The sequence below is a fragment of the Hemicordylus capensis genome, chromosome 3, assembly GCF_027244095.1.
Source record: "Hemicordylus capensis ecotype Gifberg chromosome 3, rHemCap1.1.pri, whole genome shotgun sequence".
NCBI lineage: Eukaryota > Metazoa > Chordata > Lepidosauria > Squamata > Cordylidae > Hemicordylus > Hemicordylus capensis.
In genome coordinates this window covers 52,206,808-52,221,161 of record NC_069659.1, presented here as the reverse complement: position 1 = coordinate 52,221,161, position 14,354 = coordinate 52,206,808, and the positions used below count along the sequence as shown (strand labels likewise).

The following is a 14,354-nucleotide window of genomic DNA, read 5'->3' as shown; positions in this document are numbered from 1 at the left end:
GAGTATCACACTAGGAAAGGGGAGTCCTAGGTTCAGATTTCCACTCAGCGGTGATGGTCACTAGGTGACCCTTAGGCCAATCAAAAATCTCTCAGCCTAACCTGCCTTGAAGGCTTGCTGCAAGGATAAAGTAGAATCGGGGAGAGAACCTTGTACACTACCATGAGCTCCTTGCAGGAAGAGCAGGAAAACAATATATCAAATACTAATTTTAGAGTGCCCTCTACCAGCTTCAGCTGGTATGCCACCTGTGACTCTCCTTGGAAAAGTCGGTTCTGACTTCAGTAACTTATGCATCAGTTACATCCAGAATGGATGATTGCAATATGCTGTACAGGGGGGTTGTTGTTGAAGACTGTTGGAAGCTCCAGCTGTCCAGAATGCTGCTGCAAGAATGCTCATGGATGCTAGTAACTTCACAAGTATTATACGCATCCTGCAGCAGCTGCACTGGTGACCAGTTTGCTTCCTTCCAGGCTAGAATCAAAGTACTGGTATGACCTTTAAAGCCCTACCCAGCTTGGGTCCTCCAGGGTATTTGTCAGACTGCATCCACACACATGAATCTGACAGAGTCTGTCATTCTATGTCTCAGACCTTGCTTGCAGCCCCAGCATTGACTGAGATCTGATTGGCAGACACTAGAGACAGGGCATTTTCAGTTATGGCCCCCTCTACTAATACTCTCTCAAAAGCTTTCTCTCTCAGAGTTTTTAAGAAACAGCTGCAGATTTAGCTTTTTAAGGAAGCTTTTTAGATTTTATTTGCTATGTGTATCTAGTGGGTTTTTAAACTTGTGTACAGAAGTTTTATTAATGTGTATTGTTTTATCTGTTTTATTTTCTTTGTGAGCCACCCTGAGCAATATTTGTACTGGAAGGGCAAGATATAGGTATTTTAATTAGATAGATAGATAGATAGATAGATAGATAGATAGATAGATAGATAGATAGATAGGAAATAATTTATATTTGAATTCTTTATAGAAAAGTTTAGGATTTTAAATAAAAACAATTTGTGGTCAATCTGACAAGATGTAGCTACCTATGGTATCACTCAAGCTGTAACCTTTCAACTTACATTTTCTAGGGGCTGGCAATAAAATTATCTTTCTTTGCTCACCAAAGTCTGATGAAGAATCCGGGCTTCTGAAAACCCTTGTGCACTGATCCACAGCTCCACCCTTTCCCTGAAGTGTTAATGTAAGTGTACTATACACCCATTTTGGAATGCCAGATTACCAGCCTCTATGTGCTAAGCCTGAACATGACTGATTATAAACTTAGGCACTCTTAAATAATCAGAGTTGATGAGTTACTCCACTGGTTGCTATATGCTTAGTGCTTCAATTTCAAGAAAAGAAAAGAAATCTGCTCTGCAGAATTATGTGCAGAAATTGTCAGTATGTTTATGCAGAGAATTAAAGAAAACATCCCATTAAAGCAATCCTTGTTATTGATAGGGATAAAGAGTGGTTATTTATTTATTTATATTTATATTTGTATTTTATTTTATTTTTAATGGCACTTTTGAAGATATTTGTACAATTGCCTTTGTTTGTTCAAAGCTTTCTGTTGGTGTTTTCTTTCAAAGCCTCCATTGCAGAATTTAGGTGAAAAGCTCTCGTTTGTAATGAATGGATTATGACTCTCCTGTCCATTTTCTCCCAGAAGACAATGGCAGAACCAGAAAATATATATACATATTGAGAGGGAGGCAGAAAAGGTGCCAAGTGCATTTTGCGGGGGTGAATTCTATCCCACATTTTAGATTTCTGAAAGAAAAATAACAGTGGCCTACATGATGTGCTGGTAATCCTGACCAGCTAGCACTGCTATGCACGTCTCAGCCAGCCCCAACGAATTGCACAAGAGTTCAGTTGGTTGTTTCCAATGCAAGCAGCACTCAGCAGTGCAAGCAGCAGCACTCACTCTTTTAAATAGTCGCACAAGTGCATTCTTGCACAACACCTCCAGGGTGTTTTTCACACAGCAGGCTTTACCACGAATTTGAAGTTGCCCCAAAAAACTTACTCAGAAAGTGGATTCCCCCGACCCCAAATATAAATAGGGCTATACTCTAATGTTAATTGTGTGTGAAGTACTCCCCAGTAGCTCTCAGGGACTTTTTTTAGCAGGGGAAAAGCAACTGACCCTATCCATTCCCAGCACAGCATCCGTCCAGTGGCTGTTGCTGGTGTCTATCGTGTTTCTTTTTCAGATTGTGAGCCCTTTGGGGACAGGGAGCCATTTTATGTAAACTGCTTTGGGAACTTTTGTTGAAAAGCTGTATATAAATATTTGTCATACTCATCGTCGTATTCAGGGTAAATCTGGCCGATATGTGAACACACACCCTCCATCCTGGAGGAGATACAAGCTAAAAGACCTATGTGAAAAATGACCAGGAGTGGCTTACACATGTGCAGCAACACCAGCTGATAGGGAGTGTCAGCATTGCCTTGCCGGTGTATCTCACATTAATGCTCTCATCCTAGGTGAATCCACAGAGGACTGCTCTCCCTGGATAGAGAGATAGAGAGATAGATGCTTTTTAAAATACATTGATTGGTGATAATACAGAAAAGAACTCAATGTGAAGAGTGACCTCCCTTTAGGTTTCGACAGGGATCCAGCAATGGAGGTGGGGGGTGGGAGTGAGGCACAGCGGGTACTTGTGCTGTGGTAGAAAAGCCAGGGATTTAATGTGTCATCCTTGCTGTTATTGTATTGGTGATATCCAGAGCAGAAGAGAAAAACAGTATCAGTTGCTGTGTTGATTATTTCTTAGCACAGGCTGAGAGCACAGCCACAATTCTGACTTTTTAAATGGAAATACTTTGGACAAGTAGACATTAGCTCATAGTATCCGCAGTCATCTTATGGTTATGACTATTGTCTGTCTTCAAGTGTGACTTTTGGAAGAAACATTCTTTTACTTAGCAAGAGTCTTGTAGTCTGGCTTTATAGGTGGATAATTTTATTTTATTTTAAAATCCTCTATCCTTGTGATCAAAGAGGATTGTAAATAAATACTTCAGGTTCTTTCAGCACAGTTATTACAAATAAATTTTGTGGAATCTTATTTGTATGAAAGGCAATGACCTGAGATGTCTTTCTGGATAGCTTGCGAAGAGATGTACTTGTGGTTTTAAATCAGCTACACGCATTGAAAGTGCTATGTAAAATATTAATAATATTGTATTCCTTATTTTGCACATGGGAACTAGTACTTGGGAGAGAAGCTATACAATTTGACAAGCTCATAATAATTAATAGAGGAAAGAGAACTTGACCAACATTAATAACACAGCATGGGGTGTTTCTGTGGACATGAATGAGTAATGAAGCACTGGTGCTCACACAGGAGTGGGGAAATGTCACCAGTCTGCCCTTCTTCTGGAAGTATCTTGTACCCCTGCTAACTGAGCAAAAAGGCACCTTTTAAAAGTGGTGGTTCTCTTTATTTAACAGGGGGGAAGCAACCGGCCCTATCCATCCCCAGCACAACATCCCTCCAGTGGCTGTTGCGGGTGTCTAGCTTACGTTTCTTTTTCAGATTGTAAGCCCTTTGGGGACAGGGAGCCATTTTAGCCATTTTATTTATATCTGCGTAAACCACTTTGGGGATTTTTGTTGAAAACAGGTATATAAATATTTATCTTATTCATATTCATACCACCTGAAAATATGTCCCTGAGGTTTGCACAGGCCTCGGATATTTTTGTATGGCACAGGGAACTTCTGGGGGAAGGGGAGATCAGTGTCTTTCCCTCCTCCCAGTATGAGTACTGGTGCTACATTGATCTGGAACTCTTCAGCAGCCCTGGCACTTCTTCATGGAGCATGAATGCTGCATTAGGATGTCAGCCCTTGAGTAGTATTCTAGTGTTGTTCCTTTTAGTATATCAGTGCCTTCTTTTTCCAGAAAAGGCTGCAAGAACTCAAAAGAATCCAGAACGCAATGAAGGTTTAAAAAGCATTTCCACCAATATTTCATCTCAGTGAGATCGGCCTGGTTTACAACATTAAAACCATGAGGTTGATACGAACTTACCCAAAATTCAGAGAACTAGCATTATACGTGACAGGTTCCACCTCTGAGACTTATAGAACTCTGTAAGCTTTGAGGCTTAATGTCAGTTGCCAAAGACATTTGTATCCAATAGAAATTCTGGTTTCTAACCAAAACCAACACTATAATTGTCTCCACCAAAAACAGGAGGTCCTCTTTTGGATTTCCTGAATCTCAATCCCACCCACTCCCCACTTCCCCCACAAATGGCACTGCTGCGTGTTTCATAAAATACCAAAGGGTATGTATTAAATGAAGGCAAGTGAAAAGAAGAGGGGTAGCTTTATTAGGAAAAGTATTCTTCCAGTTTTGCACATAGCAGAACTATGTCAATTAGTTGCAGGGGTTAGTTTGTTTTTCTTAAGAAAAACCTTGTGGAAATAATAGATTTAAGGATTTAGATTTTCTGTTAAAGTAACAAAATATTTTAAGAATGTGCTTGCATGAAGCTCTGTTGCTTCGGACTTTCTTGGATTCCTTTGCTTGAAATCAGTGTAGCATTGGCTTGACTAAACCATTATCAAGTGGCTATAGAACATACTTAAGAAAAAGAATGTATTTTTTAAAAAAAACTCTCTGAAATAAGAGATGGAGGAATACATTGAAAAGTATGGCACAAATGAAGAACTTTATGTAATGAATACTCTTGTTTGAACCACAGAGCAGAAAGGGAAAATATCAGAGCAACCTCAAAGGTACTCAGTCACCACCAAGTTGGTATTAATTACACAACCGTACATGAGAATTTTGGTACAAGATTACAGGTACAATTCAGAATGAATGTGTCATTACTAGTTTGATCATAACACCGTGTTATGCCAGTTGGATGGGAACAGGATCACAACAAAAGTCCTCTGTGTCTTCAGAACAGAACGTTAAACTGCCATTGTACCAGAGTAAGCTTGGACCTGTAAAAGTTTAATATTGGTGGGGAAATGGGGGGCAAATGGGTTGAAGTTCAGTCATTGAACTGGGATATGGTAGAAAGCATCAGAAGGAAGCTGACCAGTATTGCTGGAATCCTCCACCCCTAGGTTGATCCTGCCTCCACCACGGGTGCAAAATCACACACATAACACACACTAGGTGTTGTAACTCAAAGCATGCCCATCAGAGTCATTTGTGCCCCAGATACCAAGTCCCCCACCTATACCCAGCCAGGATGGAGGATAGAATTCCACCAAATACTGTAACCAATCACAGCACAGCGTGGGGTGTATATAAGTAGGGGGATACAGCTCACATATGACATGAGGCCACATCACTCTGCCCTCATAGCTATAGCACTGTGAATGTACAGAAGCATGTGGAAAGTTGCAGAAAGAGCACTTTGCACAAAGGGAGCACTTTGTGCACAAACAACAAAAGGAGGTAGGATAGACGTATAATACCTCTGTCCATAGACACCCTTACAGGTACATTGCTACAGGATACTAGATACAAACACCCTCAAGGACCCTCAACTCTCCTGCTGCAACCAGGACTGCAAGGACAAGGTAGCCCACACAGGTAAGCAAGGGAGGGGCTCATGAAGGACCGGTAGTCCACATCTCAAAGTAGTCCACATCTGCACATTCTGTACAATCACCCAAGAAGTGCAGAATTCTCACCCATGACCTCGAAGTGTCTCTCCTTCTTCCTGAACATGAGTAAACTGTATAGGTAGAGAACTCTCCCTTTTTTCAGTGGGTAGTAGTAGCAGTAACCAAAGTAGACATTGCAGAGCAGTGTCCAAGTTAGACCCAGGTTCAGTGTACTCTGTACAGATGGGGACTGTTGGCCACAAACACTCAAGCTCCCATCATTGTGGAAGGCAAGCGGGGGAACATACAGAGCCCCCTTTGCTGGTGAATAGCAAGTACTCCACCCACTGGTACTGTTGATCATCCACCTCTGACTCATTCTTCCTTTCAGAATCAGAGCAAAGGTTCATGGTACAGAATCGACAGTAACCAGACACAGGGTTCCATTACAACTCCTTCCATTGAATGGGTAAGTCTTCTCCAGATAAAACATGATTTTCCAAAACAGGCAAATCCTTAGGTGATGGCCACCTTCCTCAGCCCCATAATAGTGATGCCCCATAATAAATACCCAGTCACAGGTCCTTCTTTTGCAGTTACTACCCATGATGCATCACTATCACCACTTTTCTCTCCACAGACTACCAGGCAGCCAATCAACACTCACAGAGGCAAAGATGTTCCCTATCCAGTGCCATGCAAACGGCAAGTAAGGCCAACAGTAATAGGAGCTGCAGAAGCAATGGCCAGTGGGAGCCCATCTGGTCTAATGTGGGCTAGATGATAACACTGTCAGGTGGATCCACAACAGGCTGAAAAACCATATTCAAAGAATGCTTATCAATGGCTCCTTGTCAAACTGGAGGGAGGTTTCAAGCAAGGTGCCAGAGAAGTCCTGGGGCCTGTACTCTTCAACAGGTTTATCAATGACTTAGATGAAAGGGTAGAGGGAGTCCTCCTCAAATGTGCAGATAACATGAAATTGAGAGTGATAGTTAACACTTTAGAAGAGAAGAATAGAATTCAAAATCCCTTTGGAAGAATAATGAATGGGTCGAATCTAACACAATTAAATTCAACAGAGTTCTGCACTTAAGAAAAATAATAATCATAATAATCAAACACAAAGGTATAGAACTTGCTCTACAACTGATACTGCCAAATAAATGCTGTGCCTGTTTCTGTTGCATTCTTTCTTCTTATGATAACTAGTATATCTCATCGCTGGCCCCAGGCTTGTAACTCCCTTCAGATGTCTTCAGAATGGGGCACCCAGTGGAAGGGAGGCAGCAGGTTCTCCAGCACAACACACCACCAGGACTGAGAGTCTGCACCTTTCCATAGGAACATAGAAACATAGGAAACTGCCATATACTGAGTCAGACCATTGGTCTATGTAGCTCAGTATTGTCTTCACAGACTGGCAGCGGCTTCTCCAAGGTTGCAGGCAGGAATCTCTCTCAGCCCTATCTTGGAGAAGCCAGGGCGGGAACTTGAAACCTTATGCTCTTCCCAGAACAGCTCCTTCCCCTGGGGGGAATATCTTGCAGTGCTCACATATCAAGTCTCCCATTCATATGCAACCAGGGCAGACCCTGCTTAGCTATGGGAACAAGTCATGCTTGCTACCACAAGACCAGCTCTCCTCTCCAAGAAAACTCAGGCCCCAGCAGGATCGAACTCGCGACCCCTGGTTTACAAGACCAATGCTCTAACCACTGAGCTGCCATAGCCTTGTCTTTGGAGCAAGGGTGTCTGAGCATGCCGGAAGGGCTCTGTGTCTTCCTGACTTCCATCCCTTCCCTGCCTTCTGCTTGCTGCTGGAGTGATCAACCAAGCAATGGTGCTGCTCTGAGGGGGGGAGAGGTCAGTCACAAGGTGTGCTTCTGTCTGCTCCTGCGGCTGCAGAATTAGGCTGTTGCTCTCTGGAATGGAAGGCTTGAGTGAAAGGCATGGGAAGGAAATGCTGCACTTGTCCTTTTAATTTCAGTGAGACGACTTTGAATGTCCTCATCATGTCAGCCATTGGCTATAGAGAAGACGTGGTATTACAGGGGGACTCAGCTCCTTCCCCTAGGAAACCAGGTACCTATAGAGTCTACTTGCAAGCCTTCTGGCCACTGAGCTATGGAAGCCTCTGGTAGTGGAGGCACAATGGGCTCTTTCTGGTAACCTCCTTACACATTATTCATGGGAGAAGTTTGGCAATGCATTAAGTGACATAATAGAGTTGCTGCTGCTGTGTATTTTTGGTGGCCTCCTTGCATCACTGATATAGGGGCATCAATGAAGGCACTTTTAAAGAAAAGCTAACTGGGTGTCCACTGATTCGCTGCAATGTGGTGGGGCTCTGTTTTCTGTTTTTCTTCTAAAGCATGTCCAGCTGTAGCAGAATTCTTACAGAGAAAAGAATGAAGATATGGAAAACCTGATATCTCAGTATACACAAAAGTAGATTTTGTTCAGAACAGTGGTGTAGCAAGGTCTGAATAGGCTCATGTTTCAAAAGCAAACTTTCTTTTCTTTTTCGGTGTCATAGGCACCACCAAACATTTTAGAGGAGACTCAGGGGACTATGGGCTTTTTTTGGTAGTTCACACCATTTGCCCACTAGCCACCCACCTGCATGCCTGCATGCCTCCTACCTGATGTTATTAAAGAGCCAGCTTGCCATCTGCTCACTTGCCCCTGTTGGAGCTGACAAATGTTAATGACATCACTGCCCGGTGACACACACCAGATGGCAATGTCATTAGCCCTTGTAGGCTTTGCCTGCACCAATGATGGTGGGCAAGTAGACAGCACCTCTGGTCCCTGGTCCCATGTGTGCCAACTCTTTACCAGTGCTGGGGAGGGAAGAAGGCAGGTGGGCAGGCAGGCATGTGGATGCAGTGGTGCAGTTAGTATATTTAAAAGTCTGGACCTAATGGCCTTATGGAGCCCCCTGGTATACAGATTTTCTATATACAGGTATGTTTAAAGCAGCTGTCATTTGTAGAGCATCTAGATAGCTCTAGAGCAACTTCCCTGCCAGGTGTTCATATTTTAAATAAATACAATGGAGACAGACAAGAGGGAGCGGGGAGGGAGGAAGAAACAAAAAGAAGTCAAGTGGGAGGGAGGGAGAAAACAAGTGAAGTGAAAGAAGGAGTGGGAGAAAGAGAGGGAGGGAGGGAAAGAAGGGAGAGGGAGGGAAAGAGAAAAGTGGGAGGGAGGGAGGAGGAAGGAAGGAAGGAAGGTAAGAATTTGCACACCTGAAGATTGAGAATCCTTGAAAAAAGTAGGCAAAGCTCTCTCTAGGGGTGTGTGCAAACCAGCTCGATGTCGAGCCAGTTCGACATTGAACTGAGTCAGTTCGATGGTTTGGGGTTGAACTGAACCATCCCCTGTTCAGTCCAACCCCGGACCGAACAATCCCTGAATGTTCAGGGAGCTTGTGGACCTTTTTATGTTAAAATAATAATATCTTTTTTACCTTATCCCCCTCGGGGGAGTTCCTGGAGGTGGGGGGGAGGGTCCGTGGAGGTCCCCCCTCCCCCCACCAGCTCTCCTTATTGCCCCCTCCACTCTTCGGCCAGTTTTTGGCCTTCTCACAGCGGCCATTTTGGAGGCTGTGCGCCTGCAGCAAGCCAGCACATGGACAGGAGTGTGTTGGGGGTTCCTGGACTGCTTTGACTGAGTCTGCCATCACAAGAGCATCTTTTGTCACTGTAGACAAAAGATCTACTGTGACCCAGGATCCTTTGCCGGCCCTCATATACATATTCCTTCCTAGGAAGTTGTCATGTTCCCTTCCCAGAGTAACAAAAACATAGTCCCCCTCTCTGTCTCCCCATTACCAGTAATTGTGCTTGTGCGAGACTGGATGTGGGTCTCTTGAGAGGACAGCAGTGCAAGAGGTTTGAGGGAAACGGTTTTAAAGCCATTTAAAAGGGTTTAAATGTCATTTCCCTGCTGAGGGCAGGTAGTCCATGCCAAAGAGGGATGAACACGCTGGGCATGCCCTCTTGAAGACCATGGCCAATGGCTGCCAGCCTGCTGACATGCTGGCACCGCGCCCATAGTCTGGAGATACAAGTGCTATGGAGCTTGCTGGTATGTGGCCTCGGCAAACCAGGGAGGGAGGGACTCCTTTGCCCTGAAACCGGAGGTTGCCCAACCTGGGTTGGAAGATCATCTGCAGGTTGATTCCGGGTTTCAAGAATTAACCTCAGGTTTGTCACCCCGCAGTTTCATGCTATGTCTGAAAGGGTTCCCCCTCTCCCTCCTCCCCCCCAACACGTGTGCTGGCCCTTTTAGGAGGGCTAGAAGAAAGAGTGTTTATCACTGGCTCCTTTGGCCTGAAGCGTTGAGAAATTCTCTGTGGTGAGAGTATCCCTTTTTCATTATAGCAGAGTGCACAGAGGCACAACACAGTGGTAGTTTGGTTAGGCATGCGTGTATCCTGAGAGTAAAGTAACTTGGAGCCAATTCATAGTTTCAAATCAATATATAAGGCATAAGGAACTCCATTCTAGATAGGAAAGTGAGGAGTTAGGATCTCTAATCTATCTATCTAGCTGGATGCAGATGGATTCTACATCTTCTCTGCACACATGGTGCAGGGAGAGGGGCTTGCCATGTTGCAGGGTAGAAGGGCAGGTAGGGAAGAGAGAGAGGAAGGAAGTTAATCCCTGAGATTAGCAATCTACATATCCAAAGGGATTGTGTCAGAGCAGTGGAGAAGGGATGACCAATGTCTTGACCCTCTAGCCCTCTGACTCACTAGTCTGGCCTCCACTGTCTGAGACAAGAGACAGCGCAAAGTCCTTTAACTTCCAGCACCCCCTCTCGATGTCTCGTGACTCAGTTCACAAGATTCATCTTCTCTCTCAGCTTTTCAAAGCGGGGTCTTGGTAGTGGCTTAGTGAGTATGTCTGCAAGCATTTCATTTGTTGGGCAGTGGATCAGCTTGATTAGTCCATCCTTCTGCAGACTTCTCACTACATGGTACTTCACATCAATATGTTTGGTACGCCCCTTTACATCTTCTTGTTTGGAGAGTTGAATGCAGCTTTGGCTGTCTTCATACACTGGTATGGGCTGTGGTACATCTGTACCTAGGTCTTTCAGTAGTTGACACAGCCATTGTATCTCGTGACAGCCCTGTGCAGCTGATACATATTCCGTTTCAGTGGTTGATGATGCCACTATGTCTTGCTTTGTGCTTGACCAGCTTATGGCTCCATCTCCATAGAAAATTATGTGACCGCTGGTGGATTTCCTTTCTGTTAGGTCTCCACCCCAGTCTGCATCTATGTATGCTTCTAGTTTTGGTTGACTGTTAGCTGGTAGCTTGAGCTTAAAGTGTGCAGTACCCTTTAGGTACCTAACAAGTCTCTTAATTGCATTCCAGTCCTTGACTGTTGGTGATGCAGTCTTTCTACAAAGTAAGCCAACTGCTGTGCTAATATCTGGCCTAGTGAGTGCACTAATGTATAAAAGCTTACCCAGTGCTTCACGATATCTATGGTTGTCAGAGAGTGGCTCAGTTTGATCTTCTTGCTTTATGTAGTTCACTTCCATTGGAGTTGGTGTAGGATTCACATTTTCCAGTCTGAGCAGGTTTATCAAGTCTTTAATTTTCTGTTCTTGGTTGATGAGGAAACTTCCATCTTTCTCTCTTTGTACCTGAATGCCCAAGTAGTGTGCAATGTTGCCAAGTCGCTTGACTTCCACATCTCTGTTCAGATGATGCATTATTTCCTTGCTGTCATCTGGATTTTCATAGTCAAGAATCAAATCATCAACATATGCCAAAATGTAAGTCCACTTGCCATCGATGCATCTCGTGTATAGACAGGGATCCGTGTTGCTTCTTTTGAAGTTTGCTTGAAGCAGCATATCATTTAGTTTTATGTTCCATGCTCTGGCAGCCTGTTTTAAACCATAAATGCTCTTTTGCAGATTGCATACATAGTCCTCTTTGCCTTTCTCTAAGAAACCTGGTGGTTGTTGCATGTAAATGTCCTCTTCTAGTTCGCCATGCAAGAATGCAGTTTTCACGTCTAGGTGTTCAACATGCATTCCTTTGCTAGCAACAATACTTAACAGAGTCCTTACTGTGGTATGTTTAACCACTGGTGCAAACGTTTCATCATAATCTTCTCCATATTTCTGTGAATATCCTTTTGCTACTAATCTGGCTTTGTAGCACTGAATCTCACCATCAGCATCATGTCTGAGTTTGAAAACCCATTTGCAGCCTATAACTTTCCTTCCTTGAGGTAACTTAGTAAGAGTCCAGGTTTTGTTTTTCTGTAGAGCCTAAAGCTCTTCAATTGCAGCTTGTTTCCACTTCTGGGCTTCTGGTTGTGGTAGCTGGGATATTTCCTCCCATGATGAAGGTTCTGGTTGTTCCGCCGTTCTTGCGAGGTAGGACAGTCTAGTGTATGGTACCAGGGAGACTGTGCAGAGTACTCAGCTTTGGCTAAAGTTTTACACAGGCCCAATAAACAATTTGTCAGGAGCCCACACTTAGGGTTAATGAGGGCTGCCACTGGCCCCCAGGCCTTATAATGAAGAACACAGGTTTATAAGAAACATATACATTATTGTGGAATATGTTGTTCTGCTGTTCTAGTTATACCATAAAAAGTATTAACATATTTTAATTAATTTAGTTATAAATGCTGATATACTTAGTAGTAAGCCTACAGCTAGTAATATTGTGACCAGTGTTCCCTCTAACAGGGATACCCAGATGTTGTTGACTACAACTCTCATAATCCCCAGCCAAAGGCCATTGTAGCTGGGCATGCTGGGAGTTGTAGTCAACAACATCTGGGAATCCCTGTTAGAGGGAACATTGCCTGTGACTTCATTTTAAATGTTGCCCAAAACTGGTATGTTTAAATACCAATTCATTTCATATTCACGACACAGATCATTCTTTCCATTTCCTTACATGAATGCTATGTGTCCAAATCATGTACACTGGATGCCCACTAGCTAGGACTGGGTATCCATTTGGACACACACCTATTAATTAAAATGCCCTGGATGCCATTAATGAGCAGTGCTGTGATTTTGGTTGGGACGGCAGTGGGCGGGGGGCGGGGGTGTGATGCAGTTGCCATGATCTCTTTGGCAGAGGCTCTCATTGTTGCTATATTGGGTCTTTGTTCCTAATGCTACTTTCCATCTTTTGATTTTACAACTGGGGGAGCATAGGATCCCAACAGTATGTCAGTGCAAACCTTGACATAGCTGTGCCTTCCTTCGCTGCCCAAGAAGATCAGTCTTCCCTGCTAACTGACTGCATTCCTAAGCATGCTTCCTAAGAGAGCCATCTCATGAAAGTCAGTGGTGCTTAATTCCCAGTAAATACGGATAGGAACAGGTTGCAGGTCTCATTGACATCAATGAAATAGGACTTGAGGCTCTGTAGATAAAGAGTTCATCACCTGGTACAACGGTTCCTGGTCGGTAACTTTTCAGACTGTAAATAGGTAGCTCACAGGACTGAAATCTCTCCATGTGAAAAGAAAACTGGTTGTCAGAGACGAGGGTTGTAGCCTGGCTTTCTTCCAGAAATACTGCTTTTCTAAGTGTAGGGTATTTTAGTCCATAGAAAAACAGTCAGTGGTGGGGAGGAGAGCTGGTCTTGTGGTAGCAAGCATGAATTGCCCCCTTTGCTAAGCAGGGTCTGTCCTGGTTTGCATTTGAATGGGAGACTACATGTGAGCAATGTAAGATATTCCCCTTAGGGAATGGGCCCGCTCTGGGAAGAGCACCTGCATCCTTTCATGCAGAAGGTTCCAAGTTCCCTCCTTGGCATTTCCAAAATAGGTCTGAGAGAGATTCCTGCCTGCAACCTTGGAGAAGCCGCTGCCAGTCTGTGTAGACAATACTGAGCTAGATAGACCAAAGGTCAGACTCAGTATATGGCAGATTCCTATGTTACTATGTAATCCCCACCTAGAGTCTGGAGTGATTCAGTCCCAGAAAGGCTTTATCACTTGATATCTTTCTCTCTTTACCAGGCAGGGCTAGCTTCCTAATAATTGAGCTGAATCTGGAGTCTTCATCCAAGTGCTGGGTTGATATACAATCCTAGGTAGCTCACTGAGAGAGGGCCTTGGAAGATTAGCAGCAGCCCTGGGACAGGATGCAAGGTAGATGCCATGCCCTGCACTGGCTAAGCCCCTTCACCTGCCTCATCATGTCAATGCAGGGACATTGCCAGTACCTTGTACAGATGCATGTGGCCGTCCAGTTGGCAAGTATTTCCTTTGCTGGACCAGCTGGGTACTCCTTTCTTTTCCTTTGCTTGTGATAGAGAGGAAAGAAGCATCCAACCAGGCTGGTGTAGAAAGTGCTCACAAGCTGGATGGACCTCATGTCTGTGACAGCAACAGCTCCTGTGTCAACATGCTGATGCACGAAGAAAGGGTGTGGCTGGTGTGGGCTAGTGTGTTCAGCAGCAGCACCTGGCACTGGGTGCCAGGGACATTTCTCCCCCATGTATGCCACTGCACTGGGAACTTCATGGCTCTTAGGCCATGACATTCCTGGTTCGATCTGTAGAGGTCCCAAGAGGCAAGGACACTGAAATCCATGACCGCTTCCTGGACCTCTACCTAGACCCACTTGTAGCTATTGAGAGCTACCTCTATTACAGAGAGGCTTAATCCCTTCCAGGCCACCTAATGGCGCAGCGGGGAAATGCTTGACTAACAAGCAAAAGGTTGCCGGTTTGAATCCCCGCTGGCACTA

At 44.3% G+C, this 14,354-nt stretch overlaps 1 protein-coding gene across 9 annotated transcripts in view; it reads left to right on the top strand.

Annotated features, from left to right (window-relative positions):
- The window catches only part of COL8A1 (collagen type VIII alpha 1 chain), a 193,813-nt gene that overhangs the window by 135,904 nt on the left and 43,555 nt on the right, over positions 1–14,354 (top strand). For 8 of the 9 annotated variants that reach the window (XM_053310907.1, XM_053310910.1, XM_053310905.1 and 5 more), the window contains one exon: positions 1,090–1,202. The gene's annotated coding sequence lies outside the window, so the exon portion shown is untranslated. Of the gene's footprint in view, positions 1–1,089; positions 1,203–7,666; positions 7,683–14,354 lie in introns of those variants that run through there. The other variant, XM_053310913.1, reaches the window with a different exon arrangement.